The sequence below is a fragment of the Hesperophylax consimilis genome, chromosome 17 (assembly GCF_061612785.1).
Source record: "Hesperophylax consimilis isolate HC1 chromosome 17, BYU_Hcon_1.0, whole genome shotgun sequence".
NCBI lineage: Eukaryota > Metazoa > Arthropoda > Insecta > Trichoptera > Limnephilidae > Hesperophylax > Hesperophylax consimilis.
The window spans coordinates 27,018,964-27,026,203 of NC_142852.1; positions in this window are offsets into that span (position 1 = coordinate 27,018,964).

The following is a 7,240-nucleotide window of genomic DNA, read 5'->3' on the forward strand; positions in this document are numbered from 1 at the left end:
TTGGGGAACTAGGAAATTTCACAGCTTCCAATGTGCAATGTTTTGGTTCAATAAATTAATTCTGACAAGAAAAGGAACGTAGACTCTATTTATGTACCTCAATAATACTTTACGATATATAAACATACAAATATCAAATAAGTCATTTCTCAGTCTATTATTAGTATTACGTAAACTTTGTTATTTGTGTTAGGTGTATTGTATCATTTACGGAACTCCTAAATATTGAGTTGAGGTAAATTTTTTTCCCGCTGACATAGACCCCCAGCAAGCCGATATCGACCCCTGGGGGTCCATATAGACCCCTGGGGGTCCATGTAGACCACTTTGGGAACCTCTGTTTTAAACGGTATTAGAAAGAGAAAACACCACGCTTTGTATTCAAATCTAGAAGTTAACCACAAAAGAATTGAAATGTACGCCTTTATGAAACCAAAGGTTCCGATTGCAATTTGAGAAAAAATTATTAAACTTCGTGAATTTTTAATAAATTATTTTTATATGAAATGAAAAAAAGTTAGGTGACAGTATCGTTTATAATACACTTGTCTAATAAAATGTGTTTTTTTTTGTCACATTTTAGTTTGTTTAGACAACAATACGTAAAATAATCCATTTTTAAAACTTTTTTTATTTTTGCATACAAAAATGTTTCGAAAATTGTGTTTATTTCTAATAATCAAATTTGAAAGCGTATTTCGTCACCTTTCAAAAACAATTTTTAGTTTCGGATATATTCAGAAATATTCTTTTATTTGGATTGTATTACAAAGCGTCAATACAAACAAATTCTCTGACATCTGACAGCGTCTTTAAGAAATATAACACTCAATATGTCAGAGGCCTGAGAGGCTATAGAAAGAATCATCCAGAAGTTTCGAATAATCTTTATAGTGGGATAATGTTCATTGTGCAATGATAGAGTACCGGCTTAGATAACTTAGGATTGAATCCACAAAGCCTGGGTGGGAACCAGACACATTTGTACGCTCAGCTACTAACCGTTCTATGTGTTTAATAAAGTTTCCTTTTATTAAAATGTCCTTGCACACAAAGACACAGGAAGATAAGGAAGACTTGTTTAATTTTTTTTGCATTTACAGTGGAACTTCAATGAAGGGCGATGTTCGTCAGATCTGGCAGGCATGCTGTCAAGGCATTTTCACTTATTCAACGCATTCTGCACATCGCTGTACACGTCAGAACTGCGGGTAGATTACACTGCATCGCAATGGCATAAGCTAAAGGTCGCTTACGATAATACTTATCGCAAACTATTCTGCCTACCGAGATACTGTAGCGCTTACGAAATGCTCCTGGAAGGATGAGAGCACTCTTTCAGAGCATTTCTCCGCTACCACATGGGAAGCTTATGGCGCAGACTACGCCAATCCAAGAACACTTATCATTTCCTGGATGGAGTTCCCCCTGATGGCCATTTGGAGACGGTAGAAGGTCAAACTTCGTCCATAAGTGTCTAATTGAATCCTATAATTTCTATACCCGCTATATCCGATTTTTTGACCAAATGATCTGAGTATGACATCTTGTTCACATTTTTGCAAGCAACAAGATGAGCCTAAAATTGAGTTTCAAAACCCTCCTTATCACGACCAAAAACCATGTTAAAACTGCGAGTGAGAAACCAAATCCGCTATATCATACATAAAGTTACTATCAAAACGCGCTAAATCAGATTCAACCAATCACAAGCAGTTATTTTTCCAAAATACAATATGGCCGCCGCTCTGACGCCACGCTCGTGTGTCAAAATGATCTACGCGTGTGTTTCTAAACCCGCCATGTCGGCTCAGTTGACTTTCAAAAGCCTCTATATCACAAAGTGAGTATCAAAATCCGCTTTATCCATTTTATTTATCGAAATTACTTAATTATTGCTAGACATATATAGAAAAATAAATGCTTTTCGAAATTTTATTACTCCAATTCATTATATAAAAAATTGTAATGCAATTACTTATGTACGCTAGAGATGTGACAGTTTTTTACGGTTTTCTCCAAATCAATGAAAGTTGATATAGCGGGTATAGAAATTACATGACTCAATTTATTTTTTGTTATTACGAAATATGCCGTGTATTGCAGTGCACTACTCCTGCATATATTCTGGAACAAACATATGCAGGATTATAATTAATTCATTGTAATTATTATTATAAGCACCTTCCATATCAAGTGATTTGCATATAGCGAGCAATACATTTTACAATAATCTATTTATTTATTTATTTAAACGCCATAAAATGGCTTTTACAATAGAGTGATTACAGAACAAGTAATGTGTACACAAAAATATTGTTGCAAGTGATGCAGTTGTTAATAGAAGTGCAGTTAAACAATACATAATTAAAAGAAATATCTACTAGTGTAATAATAGTTGAATGAATACTAGGTTTGTATAAGACCTGACATAAATCAAGGTATGAGGTGTTTATGATAATGAATAGTAATTAATATAAAGTAAATTCTATGGCCTAGAATGTTATAATAACAGAGAATATTTTAATTGAACAGAATATTAATATGTATAAAAAAGTGACTTTTTCCCATGTATAATCTAGCAAAATATTATAATAGAATAGTTAGTAGTGAGTTTATTGTTGCCTTCAAAATTAATTCTACGTGGAATAGCAAGTATCGCAATTTGGCTTTAGTAAAACGCCCGCTGTCAACGATTTTATGATATTTTTGGATAATAAATAATAAATAAATCTGCTTAACGAGCGACGAGGTTCATGGTCTGAAAGTGCATTCATAACAAGGGAATGGTTTTTCTTTAGAAGCTTGCGAGAAAGTGATTCTGAGAATATGAATAGTTGCATTTACAACAAAGGAATGGTTTCTTTCTAAAGCTCGCTCGAATGTGATTCTTGTTTTGGCATGGAATGCATTATCGTATTGCACGTTGATAATGTAGAACTATCCTTCTCGTCTTTCAATTCATCAAATTTTAAAGATAATTTATCAAGTTCTCTAAAGTTTCTATTCAAGTTCTGTTATATCATTATTGATCAGTTATTTCACATAGCTGAAATATAAATAGAAGTTGCGTTTAGTTTTGTTTGTTTATGTGTTGTGCTCTCTGCTGCTCCCAGCCGTCTGAAGCCGGTGGGACTATGGCTTCCCGATTTGGGTATACTATGAGGATGAAGAGTAGTGGGCCCAGAACGGACCCTTGGGGTACTCCAGATGAAAGGGTTGCATAATGTGTTGTGTTGTGCTCTCTGCTGCTCCCAGCCGTCTGAAACCAGTTGGACTATGGCTTCCCGATTTGGGTATACTGTGAGGATGAAGAGTAGTGGGCCCAGAACGGACCCTTGGGGTACTCCAGATGAAAGGGTTGCCTAATGTGTTGTGTTGTGCTCTCTGCTGCTCCCAGCCGTCTGAAACCAGTTGGACTATGGCTTCCCGATTTGGGTATACTGTGAGGCTGAGGGTAGTGGCGATGGGAAGGAGAAGGTGGGAAGTACCTGGCTGTACAGATCTGGTCACCAGACAGCCTAAGGCATTTCAAGCAACCTTTCGATTCTGAATGGAGTAGGTTCCACTACGGAGTTGAGTAAAACCACACACAATAGTCTGAATCTATATCTTCTTTCTTAAGACAAATATCAGCAGATTATATTTCCGTAGCAACCAAAAATCACATAGCAATTGTCTGATTTCGGCAAAGAGGGAGATCAATGACTGTCTGGTGCAATTTGATGGGAGCACTCTTCCCAATAAAGACTCCATTGAAATGCTTGGAGTTACTATATCAGACCAGCTCAAGTATCGGGGATCCATAGAAGCCCGAGTAAATCAGGCCTTCAAAAAGTTGGGCGTCTCATACAGGGCTAGGAGATTCTTCAACAGTGACCAGCTACTGACCCTGTACAAGTCTCAAGTCCGCTCAACTATTGAATTTGGGAGCCACCTTTGGGCTGGTACCCCAAAATACTTAATAAACCTGCTTGAATCTGTGAAAAGGAGAGCGATCCGTCTGATTGACAATCCGTTGTTAACAGACCGATTGCCTTCTCTAATGCATAGACGCAATGTAGGCATGCTGTGTCTGTTCTACAGGTATTTCAATGGAGCCTGCTCCAAAGAGCTACCAGCATTGATTCCTGATGCACCGGTGCACGTGCGCGAAACTCGACGGACACGAACTGAACACCCGTTCACGGTTGACGTTGGCTTCATGAGAACGGGCCGTTTTTACGACTCGTTTTTGTGTAAGTCGGCTCATATGTGGAACAAGCTACCGGCATCTGTTTTTCCTCCCTCCTATGATCCGAGCCACTTCAAGGCCCGCATTAACAAATCCCTTCCTACAGCCCCTACCTTATTCCGCCTCACAACGCCGCCCAACCGGGTGGTGACATAGTTCCCCTGTCTGTACACTGCACAGGCAGGGACGCTCTTGTGAGGTGTCACGTAAAAAAAAAAAAAAATTCGACTCCCAAAGGAGGTACATAGGTAGCGTGTAGCCCTGAAGAAAATTTCCCTCAAGGCCTATGTCATCTTTGGGGATGCTGAGTGCAGGGTCTTTTTAAGGAAAGGAAAAAGGTATGAGGCGTAGGTAGGAATGTAGGGATCACTGTCCCCAGGAGTGACGGACGAATGTTCTGTCCCTTCCGCTGCGGCGTAAGGCGATGGGTCAAGGGAGAGCAGTTGGAGAAGACAAACGGTCTCCCCAAACCAACCTCTCCCAACCCGGGCACCCATCACCAAATCACCAAACTTAGCGAACCACTTGGGGTTACCTAGCTGTTCTTCACAAATTAAATATGTAAAAAAAAAAATATATATTTTTTAATAATTTTTTCTCTAATAAAAAAACATTTGACATCTTTGTAAAATTATTTATTTCACAATTATAAATTTTACATACTGCAGAAATATAGTAATTAACACATTGTAGTCGGGCGCTTCAAACAATAGACTCTAGCCTATAGCGGGTGTTTTTATATATTAACACATTGTAGTCGGGCGCTTCAAACAATAGACTCTAGCCTATAGCGGGTGTTTTTATATATTAAAACATTGTAGTCGGGCGCTTCAAACAATAGACTCTAGCCTATAGCGGGTGTTTTTATATATTAACACATTGTAGTCGGGCGCTTCAAACAATAGACTCTAGCCTATATCGGGTGTTTTTATATATTAACACATTGTAGTCGGGCGCTTCAAACAATAGACTCTAGCCTATAGCGGGTGTTTTTATATATTAACACATTGTAGTCGGGCGCTTCAAACAATAGACTCTAGCCTATATCGGGTGTTTTTATATATTAACACATTGTAGTCGGGCGCTTCAAACAATAGACTCTAGCCTATAGCGGGTGTTTTTATATATTAACACATTGTAGTCGGGCGCTTCAAACAATAGACTCTAGCCTATATCGGGTGTTTTTATATATTAACACATTGTAGTCGGGCGCTTCAAACAATAGACTCTAGCCTATAGCGGGTGTTTTTATATATTAACACATTGTAGTCGGGCGCTTCAAACAATAGACTCTAGCCTATAGCGGGTGTTTTTATATATTAACACATTGTAGTCGGGCGCTTCAAACAATAGACTTTAGCCTATAGCGGGTGTTTTTATATATTAACACATTGTAGTCGGGCGCTTCAAACAATAGACTCTAGCCTATAGCGGGTGTTTTTATATATTAACACATTGTAGTCGGGCGCTTCAAACAATAGACTCTAGCCTATAGCGGGTGTTTTTATATATTAACACATTGTAGTCGGGCGCTTCAAACAATAGACTTTAGCCTATAGCGGGTGTTTTTATATATTAACACATTGTAGTCGGGCGCTTCAAACAATAGACTCTAGCCTATAGCGGGTGTTTTTATATATTAACACATTGTAGTCGGGCGCTTCAAACAATAGACTTTAGCCTATAGCGGGTGTTTTTATATATTAACACATTGTAGTCGGGCGCTTCAAACAATAGACTTTAGCCTATAGCGGGTGTTTTTATATATTAACACATTGTAGTCGGGCGCTTCAAACAATAGACTCTAGCCTATAGCGGGTGTTTTTATATATTAACACATTGTAGTCGGGCGCTTCAAACAATAGACTCTAGCCTATAGCGGGTGTTTTTATATATTAACACATTGTAGTCGGGCGCTTCAAACAATAGACTCTAGCCTATAGCGGGTGTTTTTCGCGATTAGCGCATAAATATATCGCTTTCTTAAAATTGACACAATTTCTAAAACCAAATAATATTTTCAAAGAAATCATATATGACATTTGATCATCAAAAATAAATTATAATTGCTTTGATTACATCATAATTTCACCACATTTCAAAGCTGAATATAAAAACCTGATATTAATTCACAAATAGCATTCAATATTTGAAAATTCCAAGTAAAAGATAACATGTTTAATCATATCATATAGTTATATATTAAATAATAATATATATTTGCCATGCCCCCAATTTTACAATCGCTGGATGTGTGAAATCTGATCGCGTAAATATTGAACAGTGTCGCCTAAGGCCGAAGGCGAACACTCGATAACTCATAAGTTTAATTGCTTCTTGTCAAAAAAGAGTCTTTTGCGGTTGCAGAGCCTAATTGAAGAGATTAAATTCGAATAATTGAATAGAATTAATAATTAGAGCCTAATTGAAGAGCCCATTCCACTTATGAATCATAATATTTCACGCTGATAACAAACCCGTATAATACCGTTTCCCGCCAAAAACTGACAGTCGACAAAAACGGCAAAGGCCGTGTCCCGACGACAATGTGTTAATATCAGTTATAAATAAATTTATTACATATAATGAATATCATTAGGTACAATAAATACTTTTCATGTTACTTTGTAGTTACACTGTCTTAGAATTTGCATAAAGGAGTACAAGTTAAATATTATATTTATTTATTTTTTTACTACAGTTAAATAGACTTTTACATACATATTTGTATATTATTATTATTATATCCAAGAAGTGGACACTCCAATGTCTTGCTCGGGCGTCTCCGACTTCTTTCACCATCCACTACTGTATACCACAATGTTACTGTTAAAAAACTACATTACAATGACTCCGGTGGAGAAACTTTCTCGGCAAGTAGAAGTCCTTATTAAATATTTGTTTACAATATACATCTCCATCGGACAGCTCAAGCAGATAAATAGATTTATTTTATAATAAAAACACATAAATTTGTTTTTGACCACGATAGTTTTATTTTCACTC